Genomic DNA, 15,763 nt, shown 5'->3' with positions numbered 1-15,763 from the left:
ATTTTTTTCAGTGGGAAATAACATTTTTAGGGGAAATGAGTATATGAGTGTTTTCCAGCTAGGTGCGTTTCCAGCAGACATTTTTAAGTAACACTCTGCTCGCTGTCTGATGGAGTGTGAGTTTAGTTTAAACTATGAGTTTAGCTTATACCATGAGTTTAGCTTATACCATGCAAACAAATGAATACTGAAAACCATCCCCAGTAATTATTATGTATTATTTATTCTTGTATGCCTGGTGCTCTTGCAGTTCCATAGACCCAGCAGGAGTGGGGCTTTTCCAGGAGAGCATCTGGAAGATTTTGATATACAACAACCTTCCTACTCTTTCCAATAAAACAGAGTGGAGGTGTTCCTCCTTCTTACGTTCTGCAGAGCAATAACAGCACATCCTGCCTGTTTTAAATGTCTCAAGCCAAATTGCCATTGATAAGCATGTGAAAGAAGAACAAAAATAAACACATCACATGCAGTCTGCAGCTAAACCTTCACTCTCTTGAGAAGGCTGGATACACTGCAGCTGTGGGACCAAGGGGACCTGAGTGGCACCAAACCCACCACAAACACAGTTGAAGAACATAGATTAGGCATGAGGTTTTATATCTGTATATGCGTATATAGGACATCAGTATTATGTTTGGTGAAAGCAGACTGATAGCAGATGGGAGAATATTCTCAGCAGGGCACTTGCTCCATAATTAGCTCTTTTACCTGCCTCTCATCCTAGGCACCATCTCTGGTTAGGTAGACCCTCAGTGAGTAGGGAGTATGCATGCATGCTGTCCTCTTCCTTCTCCCTTTATAAGCCAAGGCGGTTCACCAATGTATTATATGAAAAGAACAGCGCCCTTCTCTGAGCCCCAGCAATATCTAGGGCATTAGAAAGCGCTGTCAAGCACAATCACTCTCCTGAGCCACCCCTTCTTCTTGCCTTTGTGTCTCTGTATCTGGAGAACAACTCAGCCTGTCTGCACAGATAGCAAGCCTGAGGACTGGAGCTCTTCCTCCCTTTCTCACCACCCTCACACAATCCTTGCCCACCTGTTCTCCACTTCTATCAATGACTAAGGAGGAAGGGAATGGGGTGGCAGTGAGAGAACAAGAAGTGGGGACAGAGCAAAGAAGTCATGCAAAGAAATGGGAGTGGATATTTCTGAGCATTAATGATTTGACCCAGCTCCTGCAGGAGTATCCTCATGCTATTCTATCTGTATTTACGGGTATTTCTGACAGTTACAAAAGGAAATAAAGGGTAGATGATGATGTAAGACAAGTGTGGGGCTTAAAATTCCTGTATTTCTTTTCAAAGAGCAAGGAGAGTATGCTTTATCCTTGGGATAGCGTATGCAAAATCTCTGGGAGCTGATCTGTTTTGGACTGAAGATGGTGTTGTAAATGCAGGTGGTTGTCTCAGCTCAGCCATCTGTTTGAATCTCTCAGATTCTCTCAGACAGAGACAGTTCTGGCCATTTTTCCTGTAAGACTTAGCAGGTTAAGAAGGTGCAGTCAATTTCCAGAAGGGATCACCTCTTCCTTTCTGGGAAGGGCAAGGAGACTAAGGTAGGACAAGTACTGCATTATGCAGCTGTCTCTGTGCTTGATCCTGTCCCTCTGTGAGCACACAGACACCTGGACAAAGAGTCTGTAGCTTTCCCTTTGAGTTGCAGACCTTGTCCTTTTGGCTTTGTGGTTGGGCAGCAAGCTGCCAGCATCACCGGGCTGGTGCTGGACATGAAGGCAGCCTGGAAGCCTTCAGCACCCCTTCTCCAGGACACCAGATGAGAAAGGACCTTTTAGGTTTAGGTCACAGATTATTTACCCCAGTTTAATTCCATTTACTTCAATGAACTAACATCCATACTTTTCTGATCTGTGAAGTAAATCGCTATTGAAGTCCATGCGTGAAGTCAGAGCTGTCAGTCTGCCAGATGAATTTAATATATCTCTTGTCTGATCTGACACTTTTTCCTAGGTTGGTCTAGAAAAGAGTTTTGTCACACTGAAGAGCAATTCAAGATGATGTGATTTCTTATACTGGTTAAGGAATGATTCAAATAGCAAGTGAAGTGGAAACAGAGTTCTCTTAAGGAAAAGAGAGCCTTGAACTTCAGACATTCTCTAGCTTTTTATTTTATACACTCGAATTCATGGAGGCCCAAGAGATTTCCTAATTTCTCCTGAGTCTCTGCTTGGGTAGTGGAGCTTTTTTAAGTGGCAACAGCTTCTGGTTCTGGGCGCAAAATCTGACCCCTGGCACTGGAGGAGATGGGGACAGATTTTCTTTGGTGGTTCACTGCCATTCATAATAACATGCTTGTGATTAGTGCTTTAAGGTAACAAAACGTTTATCTATGACATCAGTTAAACATGGAGGCTAGCCTGGCTTCCAGATCAAACTCATCCAGCATAGGCAGATACACATATTGGCCTGAACCCCCTCCTCTGGCAGGGTGACAGGGCGCTCTGAATGGGAAACAACCAACCAGGCTTGCTGGGTGCTTTAGCCTGTACCCAGTATCTCTTTGGGTGTTCTGGGTGGCCTCAGCACTATCCAAGCTGAGCATGCGCCAGCCTAGTCCATGTGTCCTGTGTGGAGCTCTGCTGAGGAGAAGCTCCTAGACATGGCCAGCCACACTCAGACATGTGGACTTGGTGCACTGGCGCAGTGCTAGTGTTTATCAATGCATAGGGACAACAAGATCCACTGAGTTGTCTTTGTTGTTCTCACCAGAGGGAAACAGGGAAAATTGTAAGGCATAACAGGTTTTCCTTTTCTAGTATTTTCTGTCTCTGGTGCCCAGGGGACACCACCTGAGGACTGTAGAGCTACTCATTACCCGTGTGTGAGACCTCTAGCAAAGTAGTGGAACAAGTCAGACACTTTCCAAACCCTGGGGAAACCTGCTGTAATTCTGCATCCTTCCCGGATAACAGTGTGGTGTTTGTTTTTGTCTGGAAGAAGCTGTCTCTTTCCACTCTGACCTGTTTATATAGAGGGACAGAATTAACCAGTTTCCAAAGATTCTTTTACTACCTGGATTTCTTCACTGCTGGCATCTTTTCCCCATTGAAGCCTGCTTTTGATATGCTTTTTCAGTATGGTAATGAGTACATTCATCACAATTCCCAGATGTTTTTTGTTCTAATTCACTGCTTTGACTGCTTTAGAAATTGCTACATTACGCTAAACAATTCATTTCAAGCAAGGATGAATGAAAAAAAAACACATTTCTTTCCATAAAACTGTCAATTTCTCTTCGGACTTTCCACATTTCTTTTTCCTTATACTTCAGAGTAACAAAGAGTAACTAACTGAAGCCAAATCAATTAGTCAGTTAAGAATAATAAACGAGGAAAAATCAGATTTATAACTAAACAGGGAGAAACTGTCTGGTCTCCATCCTGTTCCTAACTTTTTTACTAATCAGGAGAAAACCAGGCTAATTTAGATATTTAGAGATTTATGGGTTCAACAGAGGGGTATAAAAATCACTTTGACTGATGGTCATCTCCTTGCAACGGACTGAAACGATTAAACTATTGAGATAATATAAAGCTAACATGTGTGCAGCATAATCCCCTATGTGCAATGAAGAGTAATAGTGCTTGGAGCACATGAATTTTCACATGAAATATCCTAAGACAGAACTGCTGGAAGCCTCTTAAGGCAATAATGGCTATAAATTCATATGTAATTCATTATCAGAGCCAATATATTACATGTAAAGAACCTTGCTGCCACTAAATGTGTGGGAAATAGTGACTAAAATAATTATTTTTATTCACTCATTTCATCTTTTCATGATCTAAAAAAATAACAGAAATGGAACTTGTGAGTAGTCTTCTAGTTCTTCATTTATTGTTATGCACTATGTGCTTACTACAAGTGCAGAGCAATAATCAAGATGATGCTGTTTATCCTACCAGCTGCTGACATTCACCTCTTGCTTCCCCATCTTCCTAGACTGCACCTGGGCCCCTCTGACAAGTGGTCCCTGGTGCGGTTGTGTGCTGAATAGCCACATAATTTCTCCTCTCATTTTTCTATCTCCTGTCTCTGCTGAAATGCTATCATTTTCACAATTGCAGCATCTTTGATTATTTTCTGTCCCTATCAGGAATTACACTAAATTCTGTCCCTATCAGGAATTACACTAAATTCTGTCCTTATCAGGAATTACACTAAATCAATTACACATTGATAAAGTCTCCTTCATCGAAATGTGAAAAGAGAGATTGGATGGTCCACATATCAGTCAACTCTTACTTCTCACATTGCAACTTGCTTCTCTATAGCATCCTCTCATCCAGCTACCTGTTCTTTCTGGAGATGGGCTGACAGGGAAAAAGAAGTCTGTATCATTAACCATATCAGCTTATGAATCCTTTTTTCCTTTTTGACATTTTTGTCTCTATTTTTACATTAAAGCAGTCCGGTTCTGAAGTTCTGCATCTCATTATGTTCTAATCTGCACGATTATTCATGAAAGAGAAATAGTTGGTTTTTTTTTTCTGTGTAACTCCTGAAAACATGAAACCCATAAAAAAGGAAAATAGAAGGCTAAAAACTAGCTAGAAAGGAGTAGGAAATAGAATGGAAAACATCAGTAAGTCATTACTAAAGTCTGCAATGCACTCATGCCTTGAAAACTTTATGCAGTTTTGATTAATTAATGTTTAAAAGGATATGATAAAAGCACAAAATGTACAAAAAAAAAGTATAAAATAATGTAAAAATAAAATATGAATTTAAAACATGAACACCACGGGAAAATGAATGAGGAATAATTATTGACTGTTCCTCACAATGCAAGAACTGAGGGACATCAAATGAAATGATCAGGTGGCAGGTTAAAAGGAGATATTTCACAAGCTGTTCTTAAATTGTGGCATTCATTGCCACAGCATGTGCTGAAGGGTGTTGAGAAGGCTGGAAGTACAAGTCTGCTTAAAAAGCAACTAGAAAAATGATTGGAAATAAAGCCTACCAGAACCATGAGACAGATAGATGTAGTTACATCAGTCTCCCAAAGTTCCTAAGCAGAAGAGCGCAAAGCTGCGGGTTAACCATGGTAGCATGATAAGATTGTCCTGCTAGGCTTTTCCTCTGTGCTTTTGCTACTAGTGCTTCACAGAGGGAGTATGTAGGCAGGAGAGACCTTCGATCTGCTGCAACATTGCCATTCTTATTTTCTTTCCTTCCCTCTTGGGACCCTCTGTCTTTTGGTCTTCCCCTCCAGCAGGTCACCTTTCCTACTGTAAACACTTCCACATCCTCCACCTCTTTTACAGGAATTCCTGGGTATTGAGTCATCCTGGAAATGCATCGTGATTAGCTTTATACCTTTAGTGTATGTGTCACAATATCAACTGATTTTGGAAAGTGACACTTTTTTTTTTTTAACATTTGCAGATTGCTGAGAATGCCTTCAGGGATGATGAAATGTCACTGTATCTTCCAGCTTTGTAATATCACGCACACATCTCAGACTTTCTTGTGGTAGCAGAGATCAACAGGAAAACAGAAATAGGAGAAAGAATGAAGAGATGGATGGGTGCACTCTGTATTCAGCATTGGTACAGGAAGTGAATTTTTCTTCTGAGTTAATGCAGAAAAATTTAAGACGGTGTTGGAGATATGTGAAATCCAGCCCAGCAGAGCCTTCATGGAAAGGAAGCTCCAGGTTCATGCCAGAGAGGGATGCTTGCAACGGAGGGCCCACCAGTGTGGCTCATCTCCTTGTCTTGTGACAGGATATTCATGTGGCATCTGAGCATGGCATCTAGCACTCTCTGTCAAGCAACCTGACACATCATACCCATCACCCATTGGTAGCACTGTTCTCTTTATTAATGCGGTGTGCATACACCCAGTCACTTGGAGCTGGCTGTCACTGCTGGAACAACTTGTTCAGCCAGCAGCCAGCTCTCCGCTGCGTCTGAAGAGCCTTTCTGAAAGAACATGGCAGAGCCTCTGTGATGGAAAAAGCAGCACAGATGAGGTGGGTCTTGTCAGGTCACACAGGATCCGGGCTGTGAGCCTGGTGAGCCTGCATTTCTGTGCTGATCCCCATGCTGTGCACGAAGTGGAGGAGGAGAAAAACTGCAAACTCAATCACTGTCAAATAGGAGCTTCCTGAGCATGATCAGCATACATCTTATTGCCAGATAAGTCTAATAAGGCTGAATATTATTGAATCAGACAGTTACAGCCCAAGATGATCTGGCCTAACCTATTGATTAATCTCACTCAATACCTGGAGCAAATGCATATCCTCATGAACTAGCAACCATTCACTGACATGGCAATGATAAATATAGACTGTTTATGTGATGAAGGGGTAGCCAGACTTCCTTTAAAAAATGAGTACATTTCCATCAATTACATAAATGTGCTCTTACTCCTGAAGAAGTGCAGATAGACGGTCAGCTATTTCCTCAGTAGCCTTTACTTGTTATTTTCTCTCAGTGGAATCAATGTCTCTTTACTTGAACCACCAAACAAAAGGTGCCCAGTACTGAACAGATCTGTTTAACAAGCTTTGCAAGATAAATCTTGCAGAATATTTATTTGGATATACATTTCAGACAGTTAAATGCTCAGGTTTTACTTTTAACTTTCAATATGTTTTTGTGTATTTTAAGATCAAGGAGATTTATGGGATTTGAGCTCACTGAACTAGGAGAAAAGGGACAACGTTACAGCCAACAGCTGATGATTTGACCTCTACTCATCTTTGTAGAGACTCTGCTTGGAAAAAAAAGAAATTAAACAAAGCTGACTAAAAAGTATAAATCCAGTTACATTTATCATACAGTACATTTAAGGCTGCAAAATAATTGAACACTCAAAAATAACCCTAAAAAGAGTCCTTGGAAAGTAATTGTATCAAATTATTAATCTACACTAAATAAATTGGCTTGACTTGTACTGCAGCTGCCTGCAGCAAATGTCTATTTTACTAAGAAGTATAAGACTCCAGAGAAATGTAATTTACATACCAATCTTTAAGTACTGCTGAGAATAATTGTCTTTGGGAGGGGGGTATAATTCCGGCACTATGTTCCTGAGGTACCTCCTTGCTAGTAGGTGTTGAAACTGTTGAAGATGTAGAGGATGCAAAAGCACAGTAAAGAATTTTTTTTCTTAATATCTAATCTAAATCTCCCCTCTGTCAATTTAAAAAGTTCCTCTTCAGCTCTCCCGTAGGCCCTCTCTAGGTACTGGAAGGCACATCACTAAGTTAACAGCATAGCCATGACATTTCTTTGTGACTCAGTGGCTATCCAGTCCATATCTGTGAGAAGGGTAAGCTATTATTCAGTCCAGCTTGTGAAGGAAGGCGGTGTCTACAGAGCAGTGTGATTTCCCCTGTTTAATGGGTAAGGAAGGAACTGTAGTCAGAAGGGAATGTTCCCTCTGTAATTGTGGCAATCCACTAATAAGGATGACCACGCAACCTTTTTTTAAGAGTAGTGACTATATAAAAACCCAATCAACCAACCAAAACAAAAAAACAACCCCCCCCCAAAAAAAAAACAAACCCACACAATCCCCCCCAAACCCTAAAACCCAACTAAAAACCCCAAACAACCCAAACAAGATACTTTTATGTCAGTTAAATCAGCTAAAGGTAATATACTGATTCCTCATTGCTTTCCAAATAGATCTCAGCCAGTGATATTAAGCTGTAATTTTTCTGTATTTTGAGCATGGAGGGAAAGAGAATTTGAAGGAAAGCAAAACAAAAGCACCCCCAAAATACCACAAAAAAAATCCAGTAAGCCACTGTGGGAAAAGACTTTTAAAATCAGAAGTTCAAGCAGGGGAACCTTACAAGGAAGAGAAAGCCCATGAACATATGCTCAGTTAAATCAGTGACAAAAGCCCTATTGGTCCTGATAAGAGGGGTGAGCCAAATGTGATCAGGGAGATTGATTCAGTGCTTTGAGTAAGCAAAAAAGTAGGGAACCAGTGTGTCCTAATCCTATAGACTGTGAAGATGGCTCTTGTCTGTGACTGCAGGCTTCCCAGAGGAGCAAGCAATAGTTGCATGAAGTGGGGATGATAAAGAAAGATACAGCTGTTGTGTAAATCAGGAGAGAAATGTCATATTTCCCTATATTATTTGTGGAATCTCCTCCTGGGACATAAAGAGCTTTGAAAAGGCAGGTGACCCAAGTGAAGAAAAGTAGGCACTGAAGTGAACAAATGAATGGTTTGACAGCAAGCAGCTGGCATATTTTGCATAATATCTATTTCAAACTTCGATAACTAAACTGGCGTTCAGAAGGGTTTCTTTTCTTTTTCCTCCTTTTTTTTACTAGACTCTCTGTGCTACAGAGCAACTTTGAAGGCTTCATAATTAAATATCTGACAAACATTAATGTCCCTCCAGAATTTAGTGAAGACCCAGTGCTTTTGCCCACTGTGGTTTCTCATTTACTTCATGGAATTAAGCAGACTAACACATGACACATGAAGCACCGCCAGGTTTACTGCAGTAGCTGAATTTCCATGAATATTCTGCTGCTTTCAGCATAGATAGTTTTGCCAAATAAAAATCTCAGCAAAGTAGTGCTCACCTACCAGGATTTTTTATTATTTTTATTTTTTTTAGAGCATGAAAAAAATTGTGTTTTCTTTGTCCATTTTTTGAGAAAGCAAACAAAAGAGAAGGCTTGCTGTCAGAGAAGGTGCCTGTTCACATCCAGGATGGTGCCTGTTCACATCCAGGCTGGTGCCTGATCCTCATAGAGTTGTGGTAGCTGGTCAATGCTCAGACTGAAATACAATGGTGTTACTCCAAACAAACTATAACTTGATTGTCTGAGCAGTGACAGAATCAGTATGAAGATTGAAGTGATCCATACAACAGTCTCTGATGACTTAAGAGTAAACCCCAAGCAAAGCCGCTAGGAAGTGTTCCAAGGTCTGAGGGCAGGACTGCTCTGCCATGAAGTCCCAGTGGGCACAACTATGGAACAATGCACTGCAATAAACTGAGATACAACAAGAAATAATGGCTTTAAAACTCATATACTGGATTTAAACCATAGGCTGGTATTGTCAGGAAGAAGACAATGCAATAGCTGGGCTTTGCTGGAACTCTTCACAATGGTGATTCATTCAGTAATCCACCATGTAACAATCATAAGGCGTACATAAGAAAATGCTGTTCCAGCTTGAGTTACCTGCAGCTGGCAACCAGCATTGCTTTAATATCTCTCAGACAACATAATCTCCCTGCAAAAGAGGTTCAAAGTAGGATTCCATGACATAAGAATGTTTTCATATGTTTTCTTAAGATAGCAGGAGCATGCTTTTTAAAGAAAATTATAAGTTTCTCTTAAAATGCAACCAACCCAACACAACAAGGTCACCAAACTGTGAAAAAGCAAGGGAGTTTGTTAGGGCATGCCCAACTGAATGGAAGTAACATTACTTAAATAAGTTATACAAATTATCTAAGCTACACAAAAGCAACAAAAACCAAAGGGAGAACATAAAGCTGACATAAGAGCTGCTTTGTGTTATTTTTTAGTTTTTGTACAATTATTTTCAGCATCACGTACAGGCAACTTCTAAAAACACATTTCCATTAATAGTTTGCTCCATCTTGCATTTCCTCAAAGTCTGAATTTTATCTTGCTGCTCTTTGGAAATGTTCCTCTTTCAAATCCTGACAGCATATTTGGAGAAAAACTGGAGTGCAAATAAACCATTTCTGACAGAGGACCACAAACATCTTTCCAGATGTCTTTTAAATATCCCGTTTCTAACATTACAAGCAATTTAGATACTATAGATTCTGGAATTGGTAGCTTCCAGTGGTGCATCTCAGAATAGAAACTCAGAGTGTGCCGAGCCAGCAGTCACTGATGTGCCCTGAAAGGACCACTTGATGGGCTGAATTCTGAGAGCTGGAAAGTGTTTGAATGTTTCATTCACTGCTGCAGATGTTCAGTTACCCTTAAGAGCAAAGCCCACGTATTTTTTTGATGGTTGAACTTTTGACCTTTGCTTGGAAAAAGAAATAATCTCCTATGGGATAGCAGATATCAAGCAGAAGATATTTCTGAGATTAACAATTATTTTTGTTAATGAAAATAATCTCTCTGCCTTTCTTCTTCCCATCCCCTCACACATTTTCAATATTGCTCCCTTTTATAATCAGATTTTGACTCCTGAAAGACTTTCTTTTTGCAGGAACTAATTGAGAACTGGTCTTTCTTGTGTTTGTATTGGTTGAATGGCATGGGTAAAGTACCTGAATTTAATGGTGACTAACAGCCATCTGCCATACTCCATGACTAACATTTCATTTTTTGCGGGAAGATGTGATTCTGTTTTATATCCTTAAGCAATTCAAATCACACTACACAGAAGACATTTTGTCTTTTCAGCATCCCGTTTTTTTTTTTTTTTTTTTTCCTCTGGAGAGAAGTTGAATCCCCTAAAGAATGTGATCAAGGGGGTTGCTTTTGGCCAAAACATAATCGAATCTGTTTTGGGGGCTGATGAAATGCAATAACGTTAGTCTCAGCTTACTTTCCTAACCTGTACTGCTTTGCAAAGACTATGCATTTCAACAGGATTATAATTGTCTGAGAAGTTACTAGCATAAAAAACGAGGTAATCTCTTATGAGAAGGTTTAGCATTGATTGCTGATGGATTGCAGTCTACTTAGATAACACTAATCAGTGCATCTTGGCAACTGCCAAGTGGGATACTGTGTGGCTTCAAAGGGATTTTTAGAAAAAAAATGCTAAAAAAAAAAAGAATTCATTTCAGCATAGAAAAGAAAAGTAGTGGTAGACGACAAGGATAAATACCTCAAGGAACTGCTTTGGGGCATTGTAGCTCTTCTACCCACTTATGGGCTATGCTTTCTGTCTCCAAGAAAAGGTATCCATAATGATAGTGTACCTTTGGAGCTGCTCTTCAATAGCATCTTATTTTATGATACTATTATTCTAAAGATTAACGGTTTATTAATAATATTCATAATGTCATTATTAGTTAATAATTAATTACTAAATATTTATTATCAATTATTAATGTTTGTAATACATTATTAAATTATCATGTAGAGCAAACAGGGTTGTAGATGGTAGAAATACAGGTATGTTTGAATGTGTTATTTGCCTAACTCCTTATGGAGTGAACATCATCTCACAGGCCTGTCAGTTGTAGGTCTTGGGGAGCAATGTTCCTATTACTAGCTTTGGGCATCATGCACTGCAAACTTAATGATCCCGTAGTGTGTTTTAATCGAATTAACTAGCTAACCAAAAAGCCACCAGATGACACCACACTCCTAATCCCCATGACTTCCTAGGTTCCACTGCCATGTTGATCAAAAGCTGAACATGATTTACACTGTGGGGGACACAGGCTATTGCAGGGCATTGGCTTAATAACTGCAGCCTTTAACAGCGATCCCATGAGCCTCTGCCTTACAGAATCAGGTCTTATCGTGAAGTGTGTGCTTGGGGTCAACCCTTCAAAAAGTGCATTTCAAAACTGCATGGTTTTCAATGGAAAAATAAGTGTAGCATTACAGCACACTGATTTTTAAGAGACAGCACTGTTCTGCGCTTCTGGCCTACTGGCTACAGATTCTGCTCCACTAGAGAGCAAGTCAGGGCTTTTGCAGACTGTTGCAGCATACTTTATGGACCACCCATAAATTATTCATGAAACAGCTAATTTTCCATGCATGCATGAGCAACACACCTCATCCTTCCTTTTGGAGGTTAGGTGAGATTTGTTCATAATACAGCTTTGGCTAAAAATGTACCATGCATACACAAAACATGTTTTTCAAAGGCTTTTAAGCCAAGCAAATAAAAAGTGTTCACCACTGAAACAATCAAATTTCTCTGCTAAATTTTAAATTTCAGCCCACACCTGTTTCAATGTTAGAAGTGTCAAAAATCATCTCTCCCTTTTATATCACGAGATAAACATATTTGTTTCCTTTCTGTCACTTCAAAACAGCAACTTGATTTTTTCCTTGAACTTTGAGTTAACATCATATTTAGGCAATGTAAAAATATCAATCCAAGAATTAGATGGTTCAAACGCTATGAAGAAGTTGAAAACCAGAAACCAAAAGACACTAGAAAAGTGTTGCCAACATCCCATATGCTGTATGGAGCAAGTATATTACACAGGAGAGTACAGCGGCAACTCAAGCCCTACAGAGCTGCTTTTCTCTGTGCCATGCAGCCAGGCACACAACAGAAACCTTTAGTGCAGAGCATATGCTCTCACCTTTAGTGAGAGCTATATAACATGACTGGTTGTGGTTGTATAGATTTCTTCCCTGTGAAGTAAGGACATCACACAGTGATGTGCTGAGAAATACATGGATCTGCAATCTTTCCCAGGAACAGGACAGATGCCCTCTGCCTCTTCTCAGAAACCTGGGAGGAAGCTGTACACTGGCTCCAAGTCATTGCTGTTTTCAGTCTTGATGAAACCTTTTTCTCAGGTTTTCCTCTTCACATGGTACAATGCAATATTGAAAGAGAACTGGAGCCTGCTGACATCACACTGGGGGAACAAATTGACTCTGACTCTACAAGAGTCCTTTTAGGAGGGCATTGAGATAGAAGACAGTTTGAAATTCAAATTCCGGGCTGCACTCACAGAACAGGGCATTAGAAAAGAATAATTTTGTAACTTGATTAAATATCATTCCATCTTGCTGTATTTGTGCTGTGAAAGGACCAGGCACACACCAAAGCTTAGGTTTACAAACTCTGTGAAATAGGTAAGTGAGGAAGCTTAGACAGGAGACAGAAATGTCAATATTCTGGTGGATCTGGGCCAAGCTTTGACAGTGTAAATACTGCACGAAGATGGCAGAAGACCCTTCCTCAAAGAGCGTGATGTCTAACAATGAAGAGTAAGTTACCGAGAAGTGACATACAGAACTTCTTATCCTACTGCATTTAAAACCTCACCATTCTACATGTAGGCTTAGCAGGCCTGCTCAAACTAGCCTACAATCCTTTTCTTATAGCATGTGTGTCTTCAGCAAGAGATTACCATCTCGTGAAACACGTGGGAGAGCAGTGCAAGAAAAACCCTGATACATTTCTAGCTCTGAACATTAAAGGGAAGTAGTTAGAGAAGGAGAGTTAGAGACTTATGATTTGCCACCTTTTAGTGGTTCAGTTTCACAGCTTTCAGGCAGCCTGCAGTCAATCTATGGGAGCTACAGAAGCACCAAAGCAGGAAAATGCAGAATTGAAGTGGTCTTCCTCAGCAGCATAACTGAGAAATAAGACAAGAACCCAATCCCCTGCACAACAGAGACCACACTGATCCAGGCAATGGAATTACAATACTTCTGGCTGCAGTGGAAGCAGGGCAAAGTTTGAAACTCTGCAAAGAGAATACAAGGCACCATCTGACTTATCTATGATGTGATCCAACATGCGCCTTCCTCAGAATGCTTTATCAGTTACTTGAAAGATTATTCAAGAAATTGACCAGTGACAGTTGGCCTTTGGGGCTGCAAGGGAAGCACTAAACACTTTAACACCCTCTCGCACAGGATGAGAGGTTCAGGCCTGCCATAGTCTTAACCTTGAAGGTTGGAGAGTCAGAAGGAGAGCACAAAAGGCACCTTGGCTATTGCAATAAACCCAAAAAACTTCAGGGAAACAAAACCCAAACATTTTCTCTGTAGGCAAATTAAAAGTAGATCCACAGGTTGCCATGGATACAGAAGTCCATTTACTTTAGTAGTCCTTTCTAGCAGCTAAACACAAGTATAAGTGATTAAGGAGAAAACACAGCTATGTTTGTAATGTTCCATTAAGTTTATATAATTAGTTATTTCAACTGCAAAACACCCCTGGTGACCTTTTTCTCGACTTTTCAGAAAAACCCAGTGGGCTGATGAGACCATTTTTAGAACCACCTGTCCTTCCTCTGCCTCTCCACAGTCATTTGGGATCAAATGACTACTAGAATGGCAATTTTCACAATTCAGAACCGTTCTTTGGAGTTATGGTAATCCAACTGGTGTTTGTATGCCTGGTCTGAGAGGAATACATCAACAGCTACATCTTAGATCATAAGGCAAACCAAAACCTTAGGCACACAACTCTAGGAGGAGCCTTTATAGTCCTGTCTCAGAAAACTGAAAGTTCCATCAACTCAAGGTGCACATGCATGTACTCCATCTTTATCATGTTGGGGTGGTAAATGCAACTGTGAGTCCTCCCTGAGCTCTTGTGTCCAGCATTCTCTTTAAAAAGGAAAGCTCAAGTTCTGATGTCTGGCATGCTGCCAGGAGGGAAGGTCCTGGCAGTATTCCTCATCCAGCTGTGATGGGAGCCTGTTTTTGGAGCGAAGCATGGCGTGAGTTGGGAGAAATTGTCTTTGCTGCAACCAGCAGCTAGAGAAGGCTGGATGGGTTTTTTCAGCCTCTGGACTGTTTCCACTAATACTTTTACTGGGAGCCCATTCTGATAAACCTCTTACTAACATCCTGGACTTCAGAGCAGTCCTTCCCACTGTCGTGTTTTACTGAAAAACAGCAAACTTCTTAAAGACATTTGAGTGTCCATTTACAATTTCATGGAATCTGGATGAGGTGATTTCTACATCACCTGGATGGGCACTTCCATCCATCCACAAATCTAAAGTTTATTTCAATGTCTCTAGTATAAAGAACCTGTTGACACCTTAAAACTGGATTTTTTTCCATCTTAAAAACCATTGTGTGAAAGGTCATCACAGGGAATCACTATCTTTTGTTTCAGGGGAACTGCATATAAATCAGAGGGCATTTGTGAAGAGTAATCTGGTTTTCTACATGCCAACCCAGCAAACCAGATTATGAGGTTCAAGCTGGCTGCTTATCATTAACAGCAATGAAAATTCTGCAAGAGATATGGTGGCATGGATTAAAAGGATAGCTTTGCCTACAAAGGTATGATTTCTGATGAGCAGTGAGATGAAACAAACCTAATGTGACACCCGAGTTACAGGCTAAGTTGGCAGAGCTCGCAGTAAAAAGTAATTAAAAAATCCATTTGTATATAAACTTAGTATTTTTTTTAAAATACTCAATAAGACACTTCTGTGTCTACTTTTCAAAGTAGAAGTATAGCTTAAATCTCACCCCTGAAAATATACTAGGCTTTCCTGTTTGCTAAAGGGTGCACAGGAGATGGATTCTTTTCTCTGGATTTGGCCGTGTGCCCTACATAGAACTTGAAAGTTTTAATGAAGTTATTGCAATTTAAAAATATCTGAATAGAACATAAGATTGGTCTTTTAAATACCTACACAGCCCAGCTTTCTTCATATTCCAGGTTGTGCTAGAGTCCTTGAGAATCATCAGAAGGACACAGATCTCGTTGTTTTAAAGACAGAAACATTTGGTATTACAAAATTTGTAAAATCTGTAGCAATAACAGATCTTCAGATCAACCTATACTGAAAGTCTGCATCAAAAAATGTAAGTACTATTCCTCCCCCACTTGCATACAACCAATCCACAGGATCCGATTACTGTTTATTTTGAAAGTGCTGCTGTGAAAGGATAGGCTCAATAGCTGCTGTTGCTGCTGGTGAGAAAGGAAGCAGGGACTGTCTTCTTAATGAGTGTTTGTACAGTAACCAGCACAGTGGGATTCCAATAGTAATAATAATAAACCTTGATCGGAGATTTCAAACATTCCTGTAACATCAGACAGACTGTTCTGACTGCTGCACAACCAGTGGCTCCAGCT

This window comes from Pezoporus flaviventris, unplaced genomic scaffold (genome assembly GCF_033815535.1).
Source record: "Pezoporus flaviventris isolate CSIRO_AGI_PZ_B2104156 unplaced genomic scaffold, CSIRO_AGI_Pfla_v1 ptg000066l, whole genome shotgun sequence".
NCBI lineage: Eukaryota > Metazoa > Chordata > Aves > Psittaciformes > Psittacidae > Pezoporus > Pezoporus flaviventris.
Note: the sequence above shows the minus strand (reverse complement) of the source record.